The 22,480-nt window shown below is 40.4% G+C and overlaps 1 protein-coding gene across 11 annotated transcripts in view; it reads left to right on the top strand.

Annotated features, from left to right (window-relative positions):
- KLHL29 (kelch like family member 29) overlaps positions 1-22,480 on the top strand; it is a 389,077-nt gene that overhangs the window by 6,323 nt on the left and 360,274 nt on the right. The window contains exons 1-2 of one of the 11 annotated variants that reach the window (XM_086875688.1): positions 3,097-3,146; positions 3,240-3,331. The exons of the other annotated variants lie outside the window; for them this stretch is intronic. The gene's annotated coding sequence lies outside the window, so the exon portion shown is untranslated. Of the gene's footprint in view, positions 1-3,096; positions 3,147-3,239; positions 3,332-22,480 lie in introns of those variants that run through there. 11 annotated transcript variants of the gene reach the window in all.

Below are 22,480 nucleotides of genomic sequence, written 5' to 3'. Positions count from 1 at the left end.
GTCTCTTGCCTGCCAAGGGTGGAACAGTGCCAAATTGGAACACTTTATATTACAAAATGTTGTTGGATATATAAATGTCTGGAAAACACTTTGAAACTATATGAAACGCTGCAGAATGAAGTTAAGCAATATATTTTTGAGTTTATTCATTAACCCTTCATAAAGCTAGGAAAAGCAGTGACAGAGAAGATACTAATTCTGTATGAAGTCCATGTCCTAATACAAGCAGTAGAGCACAAAAATATATATGTATGTGAAATGTATAAACTGTTTCAGCTGTATTGACCTGTACACAGTGAAAAGGCTCCTTGACATGGGAATATTCCTAAGTGCATCCTTAGTATGGGATGGCTCAGCAGAGCTATTTAGCATGGTGTTTTTGCTTGGATTATCAGGGCCAGGAATTCTGATGCTAGTGGAAGTTGGCTCTTCTGGTTGAGGTGGGTTTTTTTTTTGGTTTTTTTTTTGGTTTTTTTTTTTTTTTTACTTTTGCCCTCTTATTGTGTGGCTTTCTAGTAAATCAAGTTGGAAGCTATAAGGGATAACTGACTCCATGAATGAAAGAAGGAAAAGAATAGAAGCACTTCCCCTAAAATTTTCTTGGTAGTCAGTGAAGTAGGGAGAAATTTCTGGAAGGTTGGAGTAAGTGGCTGCTTGATTATGAGTTACTGGTTATATTTTTAATGGGTTTTATTTAAAAACTGGATCATATAAATACCTGCTTCAAAGATGCAACTTGTTTCTTTCTCAACCTCTCTTCTCAACTGGGGACAGGAATAGATGCAACCAAGCTGAGCCAGGTGTTCCTCATGACAGTGGACTGCCTTGCTTTCCCCCAGACAGTGGCTTTCTCCCCACTTGTGCAAAAAACTCAAGAGAATACAACTGAAAAGCCTCTTTACTACCACAGACACTTTGCAACCCATCCTACTCAGTGTAGAGAAATACCAGATACAATAAGGATATTGCATGATGAGAGCTTAGGAAAAATGCTGTGCCTTCTTCCTGCTGAAGGGCACAAAAAGTGTGTGACTAACACTCCCAGGTCATCTCTGACAGACTTGCTAATAAAATGTGAGGCAAAATGTTAAATGTACTGCACTGCCCTCTTTATTACGCTATTTTTGGCTGATCATATGAGGAAAGTATGTATCGTTTAAACAAAAGTCACTACTCTGAGTGCCTTCCCTTCCTTTCCTTCTCTCCCCCACACTGTTTCACATTTCTAAACATTGAGCATACCAATCAATATTCCATTAAGAGGAGAATTAACTTGGGAGAAGCTTGCATGTATTTGCATGTTGTAGCTTATTTCTTGGTCTGTGGCTTTGTGTTGCCTTTCCCCAGTGTCATCTTTTCTGTGTTTTTTTATTTTTTAAGAATACTCCAAATATTTGTGCAATTACCTCTAGTAGTGAGGTTAGCCATGCCCCATCTTAATTTTGTCAATATGAGTTGCTGGTAGAGCTATCTGCAATGCCCTGCTTGCAGGCAACATCAGTCAAATGTTTGTAGTTACCTTTTTGCTTCTGTTTTACAATAGCTGGGCATCAAGGTACTAGGCTTCAGATCAAATGTTGCCCCCGGTTACACACATGTAGTTAACAGAAATCAATGTTGCATAGGCATAAATGAAAGTTGGGTTTGATCTTTGGCGACTTAACTCTTATCTCTTTTACATTGATGCTAGTCTAGATTTTCTGCAGGTTGGATTGAATGCCCATTCTCAAATTCAGAATTTGTGAGGCTTTGGCTGTCTGTGCCAACATTTTATTCCTTGTGGGCTTTATATGAGACTGAAAGTAAAAACCTCTTGCTTGCTTTTGGAGTTCTGAGCCTTAAAACTGCAAACAAACGTAATGAGATGTGATTAAAAGCTGCCTGTAGCACATAGGAGTGTGGGCTGTGGCTGTGTGGGACCTCCTGGGGAACCTCTCAGTTGATCTTGATGTGTGAATTGTCACAAGAGCTGTTGAACTGTGGACCAAATCCTGAACTAGTTAACACCTGTGGAGCTGACATATTCCAATATGTATCTGATGTTGCACAGTGCTTCTCTACCCTGAGGAACAAATCACTTGTGAAATTCAACTGTGAAGGTCTTGAGGTCGAAGAAATAGTCTGCAAACCTCAATAGATGACAGCAAATGCAAGAGAGAGGGAAGGAAATACTTGCTAGCTTCTGGTTGGTATGGTCAAGGTGCTTCAGTACCTTTTCTTCTTTCCCCTCAGTTCTGTATTATATTTAATGGGCCAAATTTATCCTTGGCCCAGATCTGTGCCATCAGATTAAGTTACATTCAGTACCCTGAAAACATTAGATAAATGTTCTACCCATTCTTTAGGTTTACTAAATCTCTGAAATAAAGTCTATTGCCTAGTATATTTTTCCTTTTTGAAAGAAAAGTGTATAGTTTTATGATTAAACTTCCGGGCAGTTAGAGTTTTGCAGCATCACAGCCTTATCTCTCCGGGAACTAAAAAGCAATGCAAAGTTGTGGCCAATATTGGAGTTACTTGGAGGAGGAAAAAAAAAGAGCATAGAAATGGTATAGGAATTAAAGAAACAATAAGGCTTGCCTGAAGTCCCTAAAATGTGAGATAGACTTTTTAAGTGGTGTTTGGACACAGAACTGCAGCCAGAGATGAACAGAATTGTGATTGCCCTAATATTCTTTATTTTGGTTTATTTGTTTTTCCTCTGTCTCAGAGAGAAATTTTGAAAGCCCGTTTGTGTGTGTATAGGGTATGTTCTTGCTAAAAAAGAAATTGAAGCAAGTTTTCCTTAAATTCACTGTTTCAATATCACACTTGAACAGTTCACAGCAGCATCCTTCAAGCCTTCTAAAACCTATTCTTAGACAAATATTGTTGCAGCAGCTAAGTTATTGAAGTATTGTATTTCAAGAATAATACAAGTAAAACAAAAACCCCAAGTTTTGTGCCATGCTGGCATCTTTATTCAAATAACTGCATTCAGCTGCAGTACTCTGATGGCAGTTAAGGTGGTGTAGGCTGGACATCAGCAATGACACCCAGTTGGGTCAGGTGGAGAAGCTTAAACACTAATTTATGATGGAAGTGCAGGTGCAGCTTGATCACAGGCATCTCCTGCTTGTGGTGGTGGTTAAGCAGGGCATCATTGGGTACTCAGCTCGAGGAGCCAGGGGTCTGGTCAGACTTCTGCTGCATGTATTCCCAGTGGAAGTCCTCATTAACCATTTTCTTCCTATTTTTAGGATGCGCTGTCAGTTATTCAACTTTAGGGAAACATGAACAGGCTCAGATTTCCTCAAGATATTTACTAAAATGGCATCACATACGACTTAGTGTAAGTCTTTTTCTGTCTAAATATTATCTTGTAAAATTTGAATCTGTCAGTTCATGGCTTTCAGTAGACCAGTCATCTCTTGAATTTGACTATAGCCACTTCAGGGCTGGCTTAAGAGGATAGTTTTGCTCTAGAAACAAAGCATGAAACCCTTATTTTTATGTAAAAAGGATTGGAAATTTAACAACAATCAGAACTGTTCAGCCTTGAGCCATCTTTTTGATTAGAAAATTGAAAGATTAAAAAACCTCAAGATTAACCACCAGGATAAGATCCAAGAAATGTCAGTGCTCGTTTTACCTAGATAATATTAATTTTAGACAAAAATTCAGGATTACTGCCTGGGCACTGTGTGTATAACTATTACATGCACAAATAGGCCATTTAATCTTGGCTTGCTATATCTAATAAAATAAATGTTTCATGGTATCTGCAGTCAACATAATGTCCAGATGTGCTTACAGGAATGGTGATCAGAAGTCTTGTACAGAAGAACACCATGTGACAGCATTGTTCTGTGAAACCCACGGCCTCTGTCTTCAGGAAAAAATGCTAAATGTAACTCCGAATCTCTGTGTGGGCTGTTGGCTAAAAAGAATTTAAAATTAAAAGTTTCTGATCTTAGTGAAGCCCAGAGCAGGCTCTAAGCATTGACCTATCTGCACTAGAGAGGGAGGGAGCTCTATACAGAGCAGGGATGCAGGATTTGGGTAATGGCATGTGTCAAATAAATGAGTACATTTTGACAGTTTTTTGCTTTTCTTTCTGAGGGCAAAAGGAGGGCTTGAATGTTAAATCATATTATTTCTTTATACCCCAGAACAACTTCATGAGCAAACTTTTGTTGCCCAGAAACATCTATAAAAAGACAGAAATGCTTCACATTCCATGTATAGATGAAAGTTGCAAATATTTTTGGCATAAAGCAACAGTTAACTGCGAATTGTACTGTGGAAACTGGAAACAAATATATAACCATCCCAATGAACGGAGAATGTGCTTCCATTTAATACAGAATATTGCACTAAGACCTTCCAGGGAACTCTGGAAAGCAGTGGATTTCTTCCATTTTCCTTCATGTGACCTCAGTGTTCTATTCTGTCTTTTTATTTAGCTGCCACTCTGAAGTTTTGCTGTTGCACACAAAAAAAAAAAAATCCGTAGAAACTTTGTGGGGTCATCTTGAGTTCTGTGTGTAACTGCAACTTTTTCTGGCTGCTTTAGGGTCAGGCTCATGCAGTCCCATCTGCCTGGTAGCTCTCCTCTTCCAGCGTGGCTGGTTTGCCAAAGCAGTCTGTTTTACATATATATAAATATATTTTCAGAGTAGCTGTACATGCACTCTGCCCCCAAGTTGCTGCATTATGTCTTCTGTCACTGCATCTGAAACCTTCAGCTCTCTTTTTTTAGATTTATCTTGTTTCAGATTAATGAAAGCACCACCCACATTTATTGAGCATCTGAAAGATAAAACACATCGTGTTAACTTCAGTTTATATTTGAGGGGGTTTTTTTCAATCTTTGATTTTTCTGTTTAGGCAATAAACTCTTCTGGAACAAGGGCTGTTATTTTTTGCCTGTACAGTTAGAGCTGCCTCCCTAGTTGTGCCTGGTGCTTTAACAGGACAAAAATGATTCATAAGCTCTGAAAATGCTGTTCTTTTCCACCCCTCCTTTCTCCAGTCAACAAAGATTCTGTTATACTGAGGCAAAGCAGAACTTAATGCCACTTTTCAGTTTCTCTTAATTGCTTATTTTTTTTTTAAGACGAAAATACATTTTAGAGAGGTAAAATGAACATTACAGAATGCTGTGATTCCTAAAACTATTTTAATAGGATTTCTAAAAAATTTTGTAATTATTCTAATCCAGAGATAGTGAGCAGTAAAACAGGCTTGTTAGTCAGTGGTGTATCTGTTTCTTCTGGAAGGCAAGTATGTGCTTTGTCTCACTCCATTAAAAATAGTAATCCCAGGAATATATTGAAGGCTCCAAACTATTTCGGAGGTGGTTGTTGATGTAGAGGTCCACAGTCACGCCCACCAGAGGGCATTTTATCACCAGTTTCTTGGGGAAAAAGTTTTTTTTCTTTAAGTCATGAATAAAGTAGTAAATATTGGACGGGAAAGCAATGTATGAAACATTGTACAGATAGCTTTTTTGTTTATATATAAATACATATGCTTATTTCCTGGCTGTATTTATATGTAAATAAGTAATGATGTCGGCTTGAATGGTTGGGTTTCCCCTCTGCTTTCTAAATACTTTCTAATTTTACTTAGGGATAATCTGGGGAGAAAGGAATTCCTTAAAGCTCTCCCACAGCTGTGTAGTCACCAGGCCACTGCCCTCCCTACCACACAAGTGCAGCAGATGCTCTGGATGATTGCAGTGTAGCCTTGCTCCCCCTTTCCAGGGCACTCGGAAGCAGAGGCTGGAATTTGCGAATATAGTTAATAGCGAAGCCCCTGGATCTAAAGGAAGCACTTGGCAGCTGGGGAAGTGTACATCTGCCAGATGGACCTGACATCTTGTGTTTGGCAGCAGTTAATGCTAAGGCATGATATGCAAAATCCAAGGATGACAGCTAGGAAATGAATTTTTATTCTAAGAACTGCGTTTTGATTTTGGTTTTTGCTTTTTTTACTCGTCTGTCTTCCATTATGAAATAAAGCTCTGCAGGAAAGAAGAAAGAAAAGAAAAAAAAAACAAAACCAAAAACCTGCTCCTGAAAATACCTTTCCTGGCCAGTTTTCAGGGTGTTTCCTCATGAAGCTGACATCTGTGCTGAAGGTTGGGCTGCCCTAGTTCAGATGGGTGACCTTCATCAACCTGATACAGCACATATAATGTGATTAATTCCCGTCGATTCCCTATGGATAAATATATTCTCTCCAGCAGAGTCCCTTTGACTTGTTTGCAGCCTCAGCAGAGGCCTGGGGTCATCTGAGACCAAGCTGCAAACCTGGGCTGGGCTCTGAACAGCCTGTGCTGGCACATGTGGACAGAGCAGTGGTAAAAGCCTTTCTCTTTGCAGGACATTCTCTGCATTTGTGTGGGATGTGCTCTGAGAGATTTGATTGGAGATTTGGAGACTTTGTGATCTTTGAGAATCTGGCCCTTATCCACAGAGGATAGTGATCTTGCTTGGGCTGAAGGGAGGCCAAGATAGAAGGAAAGAGCGTAGTTCTTCGGAGCACACCCTCTGGGCAGGTGTCTGCAGTCAGGACAGATGCACTGTCTTTTTTGTGTGCTGCAGCGGGGGGAGGCAGAAGGTTCTCTGGCTTCCCCTTATTCCAGAGGTTTCGTGGTGCTCTGGTCTGAACACTCTTTTATGCAAAATAGGGTGAAGACCCTCAACAATAGGTGGCTGAGGGGGGTTGTGGAAACAATTGCTGAGACTTTAAAATGATTGCAATGAAAAAGTGAGGTGAAGGATTAATCAAGACTAGCTCTGCCTCATCAGCAGCAGGCAGTCTCCTACTAAACTATCTCAATGTTTTTCAGCCTTCTTATTCAGATGATATATCCTTCAGCCAGGAAATATTTTTTTCTAGCGGTGTTAGTGTCTGTGCAAATAAATGACATATAAAAGAATTTTATTAATTCTCTAGGACTAAAACTTTGAGTAACGTTCTTAGCTAGATAAATTTGCTTTCTAGAACTGTCCAGATGATTTGATAAAGACCTATGTCTTCGCTACCTTGTCATCACTGAATTTAGTAGCTTAGTATTTCCAAGGGTTGTAAAAGATATCTTGTGGTTAAGAGTTGAGGTAGTTGTGGGGTTTTCTTAATATTTGAGGTCTCAAGTGTAAATTAGTGTTACAAGGATTTTGGATGTGATTCTGTATTTTGTTTCCTTGGGTTTTTATTTTGCCTGTGGTGATGAGCTGGAGCACATGCATATAAATGTGGGGGGGCCCAGCTGTAAAGACTTAAGTGAGGGAGTGCTGTCATAGTGGGTGAGTTAGTCTGCTAAGAACTTTGCTAGCATAAAGACCCCTAAACCTGTTAGGGTAAGAAAATAAAGTAGATGGCAGCACTAAGCTGTTCTGAAGGAGAGAGAACTTGAAGGTGAGAAAGATGAAAAAGCCTGTTAAATCTGCAATTATTGCAACAGTGCAGAGCTCCCTCAACATGATAGTAACTCATATTAGCAAAAGAACCTTGCAATCTGGTTTCCCTGCTGTTACGTTGGGAGTAGATACTGCTTCTTCTCATTTCATTAGTAAGGACCATATGAGGTCTCAGTGTAACTCTGAGCTAAAACAAGCTCTTATCTATGTTTCCTACAGTGACTTAAAGATTTGACCTGACTGCTGTATCTTGGTGCTGACTTGTTAGTACTATTGTTATTATATCAGAAACAATTCCTTTGCTTCCAGAGTATGTTTGAAGACATACCTAACTTCAACATACTTTCACTCAGTGCTGTAGGTCTGTGGCAGAGTTCTTTGTTCTGTTAAGTAGGACCACATAGCCAATAGTATCTTTTAACAGAAGTAGCCAATACCACACTGAAATCTTATAAAGATTCTAATTATTCTGCATTTGAATTAGTATTTTAATGTGCCTCAGCAGAAGCCTTTCATATTAAAAAGAACTATGTGTCATCTTTTGCTTACTTTGCTGCTTTTTTCAGTCTGATGTCAAACACTGATTTAAGGCACCTCTGGAGTGGGGGGAGGAAATGCTTGCCTTGGAGCCAGGTGACTGCCTTGCTTGAAATCTGCTTCTGAGCAGCAAAAGACTGTGTTTTGTGAACTCCAAAATAAAGCAAGCAGAAAAACAAGTTCACTATTTTTGTTATTGTACTTAAGCTTAGAGGCAGCCTATCCACTAATAAACTGAGGAGTTGGCAGCATGTGCTTGGGTAAGAAACTTGAATACTTTCAGGATATTCAGCTTTGAACCGAATGGGAGAAAATCCCATGTGTTTTTAATTACCAAACTAGCTGTTTCCAACATCTTTTCTGACCAGCACTCTCTTTTGGGAGCAGGAGAGCTTGCTGGTGGTGAAGGTGAGCTGCTTGGACTCTTGTCAGGCCGGGTGCTGTGACAGCTTCCTTGGGGGAGCCTGTTTTAGTGCTCAGTCACCCTCTCCATGAGGAACCTCTTCCTAGGGTCTAATCTGAACTTCCTTTTTGCTCTTCTTTTGCAAATGGCAAACTAGTTGTATGGATGGGTATTTGGTGTAGCTAATGAGAATACCCTCAAAATAATGTAATAACCAATAAATCTTCAAAAAGAAAGCAAAAAACTCAAGATTTTTTTACGAAGGGTGATTTGTAGCTTTTGCAGTGAAAGTAACTAACTTTATATGGTGGTGATTGCATGTATTGTTTGTTATTACAAGTATTATAGGAATTTGGCAGGGTGTAACAGTTAAACTGTTATTTTAGGAAACAGCGAGTAAGTTCTGCTTCTGGAGAACTGGATGTGTTTTAAGGACATAATTTTTAATATTACTGTTTTTTTACCTTCTTGAGCAGCTAAGGTGATTAACTGATATACATTAGGAATGAACTTATAATATTAATTTTATTGGTCCATTTGTGTCTCAGAAAGACGGGAAATAAAATATGTTTTTTTGTCGGAATTTGAGTTTGTGGTACTCCTTTTTAAAAAAATATTTAACTTGGTGTTTTTCAGAAAAAAATACCTACTTCAAGCAGTTCCCAAGGGCAACCATTTATAAAAGGAGAAATGATATTTTGATTTGGGCTGTTGTAATTATCTTTGTCTCACAATACCTTTTGGGGGTTATTCCAGAAGTTTAATACCTTGTGCTAAGATTTGTTTTATCCTACACTCTTAAATCTATTGATGTTCTTAATCATATGTGTCTGCTTTGGGGCAATTCTTGCTTTTTTTGGCCTTGACAACTTCTGCCTTCAAGCTCTGCAGTCTGGTTAGACATTTTTGAGACTTAGTTTTATCTTTTCTGTAACTTTTAGCTTTTATTGAATTTCCCTTTGTTATGCAACCAAGAAGAGAGAAACTGAAGTTATCATTTCTCTTTGCTAGTCATGATTTTACATTTTTATTTCATCCCTAAAGTCTGCTATCCAGTCTTCAGTCTGCCTTCAAATAAGCTTCTCTACAAAATACTGTTGTTATGGTCCTCTGAGCCTTCTGAGTCTCCAGTATTTCCCACAGATTTGGGTGCACAGAGTAAGGAAGCAATACTGTTGATTTGATAGTGGTACTTCAAAACTGCATTATTCCTCAAGCTAACACACTGAAGTTTTCTTGGTATTGTTTTCCTTGCCTCACTGAGCAGTTGTTTCAGGGTTTTCTGTGACATCTACAGAAAGGTGCCCATAGGAATTTTGCTGAAGGACTGTAAGTCTGGATCGCTGTCCTTGAGATGAAGCTACTTGATCTACTCTTGTTTATTTTAGTACAGGTTATCATGGATGCTTTTAAGGTTGGAAGTTTCCTTTTTGCCAATATCAGTGGCTCTTCTGAATGGTCTTAGAGATTAGGACATTTTGGGAAGTCTGAATTGGATCTTATTTTATCTTTTGGACCTAGGCTAATATCAAGAAATTCTCATTTTTCGTGCATATATCAAGGGTCCTGCAGTTCCACAGGTTTCCTTTCTTTACCAAGCTTTGCATCAGTGGGAGGTGGTGATTTGCTGAAGTCTGACTGTTCCCTTACTGTGCTCAGGATTAGACACTGTTTTGTCTCTTTCTGGTTTTACTTTCAGGAGCAGATCATGGAGAGGAGGGGAAAAATGAGCAGTAGGACTCTGTGTACAGCATGCCCTCTTTGTCTGACAAGCTGTGCAGTCCCAGAGGTTTCTGTCAGCTCAGGCCAGAGCAGTGTAGACAGGCTTGTGTTTGAGTCCTCCAGGTCAACGCATCTTCATGTGTTGGATTCCCCCAGCTGAGCAAGGCTCATCTCTGCTTGTTTGTCTATCCCCATCCCACCTATTTTCCTGTGCTGCCTTTATAATGAGTCAAGTTGAATTTCTTTAAAAAAACTTGATACCCAACTTCCCTCTCTGGCTTTGGCTTCTGGCTGTCATTTCTCAGGTGTCTGAACAGTTGCCTCAAGGCTTCTGCTTCTCTGTTCTTTTGTGCTGAACACAGCTGATTTATGAAGTATATCTTAAACAAAGTTGGCTGAATAGCAAGGTTTTGTTTCTCCCTCTTTTTTTTTTCCCTTCCTTCATGGGAACTTAATTACTGGGGGGTAGAAATGATTTTGGTGGTTGGTGTTTTTCTGTTTTTATTCAATTTTCATGAAAATTAGATCCAAACATAAGTACTGTGCATTTCCTTCACGCTGCAAATTCTAAAAAATATCACTTATAAACAGTGAAACAAACAAATAAAAATGTATCCGTTGCTTGTTTGCTTTGAAGTAATATTTGTATATAATCAAATGACTCCAGAAGCTGGCAGGCAGCTTTAAGAACAACATCAAATGTGATTAAAACAAATATTCAGTTGGCAACCATTGGACCTTTATCACAGTTAAGGCTTCTTGGCATCAGACTTTCAGCACTCCTGAAACACTGTGAGAATGAATAAATAACCATCTTCAGAAAATCTGAGGTGATTGCATCTGTTTGGCCCTTGTGCCATGACTTTCTGCATTTCTACAGTGTCTCATGTCAGGCTTTGCAAAGCTCTAGGAACCGGGAAGCTGAGATGCAGAGAAGAGAAGGGATTTGCCTGAGGCACTCACATCAAATGTGCTCCCAGTTCTGGTGGCAGAAATTGCGACTTGCACATTTCTCTCTAGGCTCCACTAATCTCTTGTCCTGGAGGGCAGCGCTGTTTGTTTGTGCCTGGGCAGTCTCAAAGGTGACCTGCCCTCAGGAGTGGGTTGGTGGCTTTTGGCTGCTGTGGGGAGGTGAAGTTTTGCCTGTGCTTTGAGCAGGTTCTAGTGGTGATAATAAAACCACATCTGCCCCCACTTGGTTGGCGTTGTAGGATGAAATTTATTTCTAGTGTGCCTGTCCATCCAAGTCATCCTAGAACAGGCAGAGACAAGACAATGGTATTTGATATTACTTTTTTTATTCTCCAAAAGCAAGATGGTCCTTCCCCTCAAAAAAAAAAAATTGAGAAATTGTCTTTGTCATGTGCTGCCAAAACAATGCCTGTGGCTTTCAGCACTTGAATTCTGCCACTTTATTTTGTGAAATACTTGTTCCTTATTTCAGTTGTATGCTGGGCAGAGTATGTTGTGTAGAGTGTTGTAGGCTCCTGTAGCGATGCCCCCAGTCTGCCCCAGTGTGTCTCTGTGATGGCTGACAGCCCCAGAGACCTTGCCAGGGAGCTGCTGCACACAGTAGGCAAAGAAATAGCAAAAAACTTATGGAATTGAGCCCTAGCAGGCAAAAAAGTTATTTCAAAGCTGTGACTGAGGCAGGTTTTTCTGAGATTGGCAAAAGAGGCTGTGATGAAGGTTGCCTTGGAACTGTCGTCGTGCTGACAGCGAACTCATGGTCTTTGGCTTGGGGATTACAGGATGTTAGCATAGATTAGAGCCACAGGGTCCCAAATGGTTTGGTTGTCTTAGATAATTTTTGCTAGTGTGAGTAGTTGAATTGATGCAGCTACTCCAAACTGCTCAGGTCCTTAACTGAGGTGCTTCTTGCAAGGAGTCAGCAGTGTTGTGGTAGCTGGATGAATGTGTGTGACCAACCTGCAGTACACTGCAAAGTCACACCTCTGGCACCAGTGCTGTGCAGGAGCCTGTGCATTGGTACAGCAGTGAATGGAGCCTGTGGAACTGTGTGCAGGGCCATGGTCTGTCAGAAACTGTCTCGATGAGTAGTCCTCATCCTATTGTTGCTGGATGGTTGTGGGGATTTTTCTGTATTGCCCATAGGTGGGGTTTTTGCTTAGAAAAACGGAGTCATGAAGTAGGAAAAAGTCTTTACAGCATTCTGGGTGTCTGATGCCCAGGCACCAGCAGCAGCTGTCAGGTGTCTTTTTCCCAGAAAAGCTGAGGCTGTGGGGTAGCACTGAAACTTCAGCATGAGAGTATTCTTATGGCTTAGAGCAGGGGCTCAGACCTCTGAGCAGCTGTAGGTAATCGTGCTGCAGAGGCAAGGGCTCTAAGTGGGAGTATCGGAGTAAATAGTGTGTTGGAAATCCAAAGCACTGTCCAGAAGGGAAACATCCATGAGAGGAAAGTTGGCTGTGCAGGAAGGAGATGATAGAGCTTTTCCTATTTGCACTTAAAGGAGAATTAAGAGGATAATCTGCTGTGACAGCTGCCAGGTACCTGCTGCACTGCTGCCTTAGTGATGCACCAGTCCTTGTGCAGTACCTGTGGCTGCCAGCTGCTGATAGAGGGATGCAGCTGTGGATGGCCCAAGTGAAAACCACCTTTTGGAAGAAGGGAGGGCTTGGCTTGTGGAAAATAGGAGAACAATTACAGAGAGTAAAATGGTTCCTTTCTGCATGGAATTGGTGACTTTCACTTAAATAGGTTGTAATATTGCTTATGCAATCCTGAAAAATTTCAAGAAAGTAGCAGTCAAAGACATTGTTCATAACTAATCTTGTTGCTGAGACCTGTCAAGTCTTTGTGTTACTTGAATTGTTTCATTTCCATATTTTAAAACCATCTGAGAAGGAAATGACTGTCCATCTGTCTTCCAGCTGTATGTTCATGAAGTTGAGCTGGCTTCCAGCCTGCCAAGTACCTGCCTTTCTTTAGTTACTTTCTTTAAATGCTTATCTCATAGTTCTTGACTTGATGAGGTTTCTCCCCGTAAGTCATGTACATACTTGTACAGGTGTTAGAGCAAGTTTTCAAGCTTGGAACGGTGGTTGTGGGAGAAAACATTTTAAAGTATTTCACCCTTTTGGGGGGAACGTGCTCTTTCTAAAAGACTGGATGGACCACCTTCTTTACTTGATGTAACCAAGCCAACCCTGCTGTGATCTGGCAGGACTTGCTCTACCTCAGGATGGAGAGGTCATGAGGTCCCATTTCCCTCTTTGGCTCTCGGTATTTGACTGCCACTTGAGAACTAGACTGAGAAGCTGTCACAGGGCAGCTTTTCTTGAAGTGACCTACTTCTTTCATGTGGCAGTGACGCCTCACCCAACCAGCAAAGCTGTATGTGCCAAACTGTGTGCATGCTTGGTAGCTCCAGAGTCCAGACCACAATCATTTTGTAAAATAGATGCCAAACCCTGGAGTTGGGCTGGTCCCCTATAGTTACTAGCTGCCTGGTTTATAATCTTGAAATAGTGCACCCAACATCTGATGTTAATTGTTTGTCTGTGCAAGCTTTCACCTGCATCTTAACTAAGAGGCAAAGGTTTGTGCTTTCAACATGAGAAAGGTCAGGGTTTACACTATCCTATAAAAGCTTGTGGTTACAGACTGAACTCCTTGCTAAACTAAAATCAGAAGTTCAACACTCAAAGCAGGTATCCCTTAAAAGCATGTTGGACAGTCCAAAAAAGCCTGTTACACACTTATAAAAGAAAGTGCTGAATGTTTTCAGAAACACTGTGTTACTGGCTTAGGGTGCTTCTGGCAACTTTAGTAGCTAAGCAATATTCTAAGAAGGGCAGCAGTGGGGAAACTCCCACTGATGGAGAGCTTGCTTAAACTATTTAAAAACTTAAACTGGTCAAATCTTTACTTAAGTCAGAGGAAAATATTGAAATGTGTTCTTTTACAGAAAGGGATTTTCTTTTGAACCCAGTTGGACATCTTTAGCCTGAAATGAAAATTGGCAGCACAGGTAGATACCAAATCTGTTCTGCAAAGAGCTGTTAGTCCCACTGGAAAGATTCCTGAAATAAATGAAGTGTCAGTAGTGCATCCTTCCCCACAGTGGAAGTTCAGAAACACAAAACGTGGAACAAGTTTTCTTGAGGTCTTTTACCACTTTATTACTTATGAGAAGGGACAGCCAATGATTGCTGTGTCAGTTGGTTTTGGGATGGCTTTTTTGGTTGTTATTGTTTGTTTTGTTGTTTTTTGGGCTTTTTTTTAACAGTAACTGGGGAAAGGCATAATAGCGATGGGAGTTCAGCACACTTCAGCAAAATAGTCTGCTAGGAAGTATCATAATTAAAAGCAAACTATGTTTGTCAAAATAAATGAACAAAACAGAGTTTATGGTACATTAACTTGTTTGCTTACTTGCACATAACCAAATTCTTTTGGATTAGCAATTGGTATCCCACTCATTAGTGAATGTTAATTATATTCTATTGTGATACTTATTGGCAAATTTGAGAACAGAGAAGAGAAGGAAACGAGTTACTGGGACCAGGCCCAGTAAACTGCTAAGCACTCTTTGGTTTAATTTAAAGGTATTATTTAAGCTTTCCTTCAAACATGAGAACCAGCTACCTGCAGCCCATCACAACAGCAGCAAACTTGTGTCATTGTCACAGCCCAGTTACTCTGTGATTCAGGTTTGATTTTTTGGAAGATGTCAGAGGTGCTGCTGACCCTCCTGTGCTGCCAAGCCTGGGCCAGGGTCTGGCCTTCACCTTGCCCTGTTGTGCTGCGGGTGAGCGGTGCAGCTCAGCTGCTCTCCTTTTCCACCCTTTGGAGCTGCAGCTGCTTCTCCTGTTACGCACAGCTTTTCCAGAAGGTACAAAGTGAAATTGGGGTGAGTCTTGCCAAATCCTTTGCTGACTCTGAGGCTGTGAATACCATTAGTGAAAACTGACTGTAGAAGAAATTCTCGTGTTGCTGTTGGGAGAGGTAATGGCTGTGTCTGAAGGATTTCCATGCTACTGACATGAGGAACGAGGCACTGGTTTGTGTCACACTCACAAGCCAAATCCCTGCAACAGAGGAAGGAGGCTTCTACATGTGTTTGAAGGTGGCAGAGGAGCTGTTTTGGCAAGTGCCAAATTAATTCTTGGAGAATGATTAGGTGGGATGGAGCTCTTCCCCCTCTGTATCAAGGGGGTTTCTCTCCCGATTGTTGAATTTTTTTATGAGTAATGTACAGGAAAGAAATTGTGTAATTCACTGAACTGTGTTTTAATCAGATGTTAGCGCTTTGCAGTTCCATCTGTCTTACCAGGTATCTCAGCAATTTTTTTTTTTGGGTAACAGTAAAACACGAATCATGCCGCTCTTATCTATTCTTGCTTCACCAAGCAGGACTCAAAACGAGATCAGTACAGTGATGCCAAGCTAAGAGCCTCAGAAACTTCTGAGACACTGATGAGATGATCTAACAGAAGCTCCTTAATGTTTTCAACATTCAGAATGTCAAGGATGAAGCCATTTTTACTCATACCTGAATGTTGTTCCTTCATCCTAGGTAGCAGGTAAAGAAGCTTTCTGCTCTCTTTGAGGCACTTGTTGATCGGTGTCTCCTGCCTGGCATAGATGTCTGTACTATCTGTCACCAGAGATGTATTCCTTTCTATATCCTGGTAAACTTGGCACAGTATTGGTGCTTTCTTGTATACTCTTAATTAAGTCTCACCTGAAGTATGCTTCTAATAGTCTTAAGTTTTGTCACCAAACTCTTACTTCTATTTGAAATGTAATTGGCATATACATTTAGTGGTTTTTTTTTTCAAGGAGTTTGCTTATCTAGAGAAATACACTGAGCAAAGCCAGGTTGAAGGAGTTGGTTATACTTGGTCTCCAGTGCAGCATTATCTGCATACTGCTGACAAGCTTGGAAGATTACAAATAGCTATCTTTGATGTCAAACTCCTTATTTTTCAGGGTATTACAACCTCACTCTAAAATGCTGAAGTACTTCCAATGGCTTTAGAAGAGGTGCAGGTTAATTTCAGGATCTGTGGTAAAGCAGATTGATGAGTAACTTGGTGTAGTTAGAGCATGAAGAGCAATGGGATGTCATAACTCTCTGGAAGAGTCATCTGTGTCTAATTGAACTCAGGATGATGTCATGTCTTAAGCCATTCTGTGATCACTAAAGTCTGCAGAGATTAGATTTTTTTTTTTTCCCCCCTTTGTTGTCATGGGGGAACATCTGGATCAACTCCAGGCTTCTTGGACCTTCTGGTCACCAGCTGAGAATATTTTTCAGGCATGCTGGAAACAAGGTTCATTTAGCAAGGCTTATCAGCAAAGCCAAGAGCTGTGTTAAGGTTAATATTCCTACCTAAGAGAAGGTATCTTGCATTATTTCCATATGAGTATTTATATTTTGTTGTGATTGATAGCCAGCACTTTAGCAGAGCATCTTAACTTACACAGAACCGAATGTTTGAATGCTGAGCTGTCAGGTGCATGGCCAACAGTTGAAATATAAAGATTCAAATTAGATACCTTCATACTGAATGCAGTTCAAGGACTCACAGAATAGTTTGGGTTGGAAGGGATCTTTAAAGTTGAGTTCAATATACCTTCCATGGTCAAGGATGTCTACAGCTACATCAGATTGCTTGGAGCCCTGTGCAGTCTGACCTTGAGTGTTTCCAAGGATGGGGCACCTACCACCTCTCCAGAGGGAAAGATGTGCCAGTGTTTCACCACCCTCATTGTAAAGAGCTTCTTTGTATCAAATCTAAATCAACTCTTTTAGTTTAAAATGATTTCTTCTTGTCCTACTGCAACAGGCCCTGCTGAAAAGTTTGTACCCATCTTTCTTACAGGCCTGTGACTGAATGGTCACAGTAAGTTCTCCCTGGGGCCTTCTGTTCTTCAGATGGAACAACCCACCTCTGCTTTTCCTAACAGAAGAGGTGTTCCATCCCTCCAGCCATTTTTGTGGCCTCCTTTGGACCTGCTCTAGCAGGTCCTTTCTGTGCTAAGAGCCCCAGAGCTGGATGCAGCAGTGCAGATGTGGCCTCAAGAAGGTAGAGGGGCAGAGTCACCTCACTCTCAGTTCATAAGAATTCCTGAGCTCAGGTCCTTGATATAAACTGGATGTAGGAACAGTTAAGTTCTCTCATTGTGCTGTGAAAACACTGGAAGTGCCTTGTCTTGGTCCATTCAATTACTGGAGAAGTAGAAGTGAGACTCTCCTAGGGTGTGCACTAGGGTAGCATCAGCCTTTTAGCACCACTTGGACTCAGCTGGGTTTTGATTTTTGTACCTGTCATTAAAAACTTAAACATTGAAGAAGAACATAATTGCAAGAATATTATATTAGGATTATTCTAATAAAAGCCATTGGAGCTGGGGTTCTTAAAACCCATTCACTAGGGGCACATCAGTTCCTGTCTTGATCTAGTCTCTGGGATTTTTTAAGCTGACTTTATTCTGTGTAAATTAAAACCAAAACTGAGACCAAACTGATTCTGAGGAAATTATTAGACTCTGTGGAATTGAGCATAGGGCTTCTGGTCTTCTAAAATCATTCTTTCCACTTCTGCTCCAGGAATATCAAGTCAAGACTTTACCACAGTCATTTAAATCTTGCTGAGTGCTTTGAGTTTATCAGCAGGAGTGCATGATGTGTTCTCCCCTTCCTACCCTCTACCCCCTCCCACAACTTTTTATTTCTACATTATTATGCCCTATGGGATGTAAAATAAACATGCTTGCTCCAGAAGGCTCTGTAATGCAAGGAAGAATAGAGATCTGCTCTTCCCATGGTGACAGAATGCCTAAATAAATAGTTGCCAGTATGAGCATAGAAGCTGGAGTAATGTTAGTTTAACCACTAGGAAAGGTATTCAAAGGACTATTGGTAGCAGAAGAAAATCAGCTAAAAATAAGTCTCCCCTTCCTAATGTTGCATAGTGGGTAAAAGGGAAATATTTATCAATTTCCTATACTTCCCCTTCCTCCCCCCATTCCCTTATTTGAAAATTCTCATTCAATGGCATAAGGGGATTGTCAACAACTGGATGTCCAACTGTAAGTATTTTTTTTTTCACACAGTAAAACCACTTTTATAATTGGGAAATACTGAAAATAGCTGCCTTCCTGCAGGAGGATGGAAAGTGCTGCAAAATGAGATCTCACTCGCAGTAAAATGTGTGTCTTTGTTTTAAAGACAGAAGTAAAAGGATTTGTTTTGGGTGTTAAATATGTCAGCATTGTAAAGAGCCAGCAACCCACTTTGTTTTTAAATGTTTAAATAATTGTTCCTATGCTATGCTGCTGTGAATTATGATTAATTATACAAGCCACAACTTGGTAAGAACCAACCCATGAATGAAATACTATATTCAAGGGTTTGTTTTTCTGCTTGTTTTATTTTTAATTTGTGAGGTTTTTTTATTTAAAAAGAAGCTGGCTAAGAGAGGCCAGCTGGCACTATTATAGAGTGGTAGGGGAGAGCTGTGAGCATCGAGGAGGCACAGCGTGACGGAAGGCAGCCAAAAGGATTAAGGTATCTTAGAACTTCTTTGCCGCAGGCTTAGTCTGATGGCAGAGGGAACGTGTAATTCGTGCTTTATTTTATTTGTGGCACAAGTGAGGGAAGGGGGTTGGAGATCTGATGACACAGTTTGAGGGATGGGGCCAGTGGAGCTTCTGCTGGGGCATCATGCAAATGCAGAGGGATAAAATGGGAAAGATGCTTTAGGTCATCTTTTTTCTAAAGCTGTCTTCCTGTGGGTCTGTTGGCATAAAAGGATAGTGAATGGGGCTGTCCAAATGGCAGAGGTATCAAGGGAGGATTGGGAGTAATAAAAAGAGTTCTCTGCTTCAGTATTAGTGCTGGGATGGCAAAACTCTGCAAATATTTTCAACTATTTTCACTGGACATTTAGGGACTACAGTAGTCTCCTATATTAGACAAATGTCCCATTTAAACTGTGAGGATAGCCCCCCCTTTTTTTTAATAAGCAACAACAATAAAGTAGTAGATACTGATAGCTTTGAAATCTTTTTTTTATGGAAATTTGGAGACTTTATTTTACACTGATGCCAAGTTGTGTGTGTGCATATATTTGCATGCTTATATATCCTTACATGTATTTATGGGTGTGTATATATGTATACACTGAAGGCACAGAAAATTAATGATAAATTTAAAAAGGCACAAATTCTATTTGGAGGTTTTAATACTTCTTTTGAGAATCTAGGTATGAAGTTGATGGTGTCACTTCAGTGCTTTCACTGGCAGTATCTCTTAAATACTTCCATATTCAGTTTTAAAACATAAGTACTTGTGCCTCTTATCTTCTGCGGCCACTGTTCTAGGAAAGAAAATCAACATTCTTTGTAGCTATTTTACTTTCAAGGTATTGAGCCCTTGTGCCCTAATCTCTCTTGGAGGGGATTGTAGGAAGTGAAGTGCTGACTTGCTGCCTGTATTTAAATCCTCTTTGAGAACTTTTAATCTTTTTTATTTAATATTTTCAAGTCAGTTTGCAGCACAAGACTGCTCACAGCTGCAGAGAGACTTGCATTTTGGGAAGGCAAGGACAACCTGTTTTGTGATGATTGAGATCTGGACTGTGGCATGATTAGCCAGCCCTTGGGGTAGAGGTTGGCTGGACCTTAGGAGCAGCCCTAAAATACGTTCACATTTCACCTTGTATAAAGCTGCTCATACTTCTGGAAGTACTCAGTGGATGTGCCAACAGGCTTACTGCTGGCAGTTTGGAGTTGACTAACATCATTGCCTTAGCTGGGCTGAAGTGGACTGAGCAAAAGGCCACCCTACCCTTTGGATACTATTTACAAAAGTAATTTGAGAAAACCTGAGAGCTGACAGAGCTGGGCACATCTCAGAATGGTGACAGGTAAACACTTGCAGAAGGAACACCAGTTCTTATTAGTTCTGAGTTTGGAAATCTTTGGGTTTTGCCTTACCACAGTCCAACTTTTTGGAAGGAAATGTTTCACTTCTCCCATACCTCTGGGGCATTCCTGACTCAGACCCTTGAGTGTTTTATTTAACATACTTGTTTAACTCATAGGTCTGATTGAAGTTTTTGAGTTGTAGGTTACTGTTTGTTTTTTCGATTTATGTTTGTTGTTACAGGACAAAAGTATTTTTTGTATGTGTACTTTATAGCTTCCTAATACAGTCTGATCGCTCTTTAGTACAACTTGACTGGCCAAAAACATAACAGTGGAAACTCCACTGTAAGTAAATGCTTTTGTTAATATTTTTCCCACTTTATTAAATTGCCATACTTGATGCAGGATGAGCACCTTAGGAAGAAGTAGAGGAAAATTGCAGCTGGCAAGGTTAAAGTCTAGTCTGAAGTGAGTGTTGATAAGACAGATGTGAAGAGGGAGGCCGTGTTGTCACTGTGGCAGTGTTAAATCTCTCTCCCAAAACAATTGCATGTAAAGCTCCACCTATGTGGCTAATCATGTTTGCACTGTTGAATGTTTCCATAGCACAGCAGTGCCTGCGTGCTGCTTTAGATTAGATTAGCTGCACACTGTGTTGAATAGATAGCATTTTGACTAACTGTGTGTCAAATGATACAGCCACTATGAAGTGACTGAAGCAGCATCTTCCCCCTGCCCTACCCAAACCTGCAGGCTTGTCTCCATGAGGCCATTTAAAATCATTAGCATCAACAGCTTTGTAGGGCTGACCAGAAGAGAGGATCTAAAAAGATTTCTTTTTTTCTGTCCGTTGGAAATTAAGACTGTTCTACTTATAGGAGAATATTAATTTTGAAAAGCATTGATTCCCAAAATCCACTTTGTCCCTTACAGAGGGAGAGCATCACCATTTCTGCTACACAGCAATTTTGTGATCAAGTCCTGGTTGTACAATTCTGCATAGATTAATATCTGGAAGTAGGTTTTGTTTTATTAAAGAGAATAAATGTTTTTCTTGCCTAGTTGCTTAGGTCTTAAGTAGAGGTTTTTTTATTTTTTTTTTTTGAAATCTGGATGGCAAGGGGAGTGGTGCTGTATGAGCAAGGTGCACTTTTGTTCATGCACCAGTAGCATGTGCTACATCCTGTGGGTACAGCTCTCTCGGGTGGCTGATGTGGGGATGTCACTGTGCGCACATCCATCTTCAAAGCATCTCGGCAGTTTGTGGATGCCTGTTGTACAAGAGGCAAAAATAAACACACAGTTGTGGCAGTGTGCATTGCTTGACAAGATGGGTTTGTTTCCAAAGCAGAAACCTCTCCATTCTGTTTATTTTTAGGGGGTGGGGAAAACTGATTAAAATTAGTTTGGAGGAACAGAAGCCTTTAGACCACTTTAAAGCTCTACTGACTGCTGCTCGGATGGACAACTGCCACTGGTTTTCTTCTTAGTACATTCACAGTGTCATGACTCAGGCAAGCAGATACTCAATTATTAATGACTTATCTACAAAGAAAAATAATTAAAAACAAACCCAAAGCAATAGAGCACTTAATTAAGAGTTAGTGGTGGAGTTTCCGCTGTCTCTTAATGGAAAGCTTCCAAGAACAATTTACCTTCCAGAAAGAGTACCTGCATCAGCCTGCCTCATTAAAAATGCTTCCCGCGTAAACCAGAAGTTGGATCTTACTTTTAGGCAGGCGAATAAACTTATTGATTAGACACTAATTGGAGTTCTGCAGAGCGGAAGGGAGCCCGCATATATTTCACAGACTTCATGTAGAACCTTGCATTGGTGTTGCATTGATGATCCCAAGAACAGTTTACAGGAGATCTAAGGAAATTTTGTCATAAAGATGAGCTTTAGGACATTTTACTCCTCTGTCTTTTATGGCATCTCTTGGTATCTGGTTAGCTTAGAACTCCCTTGGGCATTTCAGCAGTGTCATTATTACTGTCCTTGCTGTATGTAGTACCATATATTTTTTTGTTGTTCACCCCTTTTCCATGTCTTAAAAAAACAATCTGCAGCAAATTTCCCCCTAAATCTAAATGTCTGAAGTAGAATTAAGGTTTTCTGAAAATGCAAGTTAGCAGTACCTACTCGTAAGATGTAAATTCCTTGTAGAAGAGCTGTGTGTGCAGCATGTGCAAATGAGCCTGTTTATCTCTCCAAGAGGACACATTCAGGCTGGCTTCTGCCTTCTGCCCTGCTTCTCTGGAATTCTCTCACCCAGCGGGACTCTCAAGCTACTGCAGTTTGGAGAACACAGGCTTGCCAAGTCTTAGAGCAGCAAGACCTTCATGAATAAAAAACTGTCTGGGTCTTAGGAATTCAATGGTCAGTGTTCTTGGGGCAAAAAGAATATAATTAAATAAAATCAACTCATTTTAGTGGAATAAAATTTCTGAAGGTGTTTATATCCTCACAGTTCTGTCTTGTTTTTCTATGTTGCTGTATGCTTGC

Source organism: Cyanistes caeruleus, chromosome 2 (assembly GCF_971803275.1).
Source record: "Cyanistes caeruleus chromosome 2, bCyaCae1.hap1.1, whole genome shotgun sequence".
Taxonomy (NCBI): Eukaryota; Metazoa; Chordata; class Aves; order Passeriformes; family Paridae; genus Cyanistes; species Cyanistes caeruleus.
Note: the sequence above shows the minus strand (reverse complement) of the source record. Positions and strands in the feature narration are given on the sequence as shown.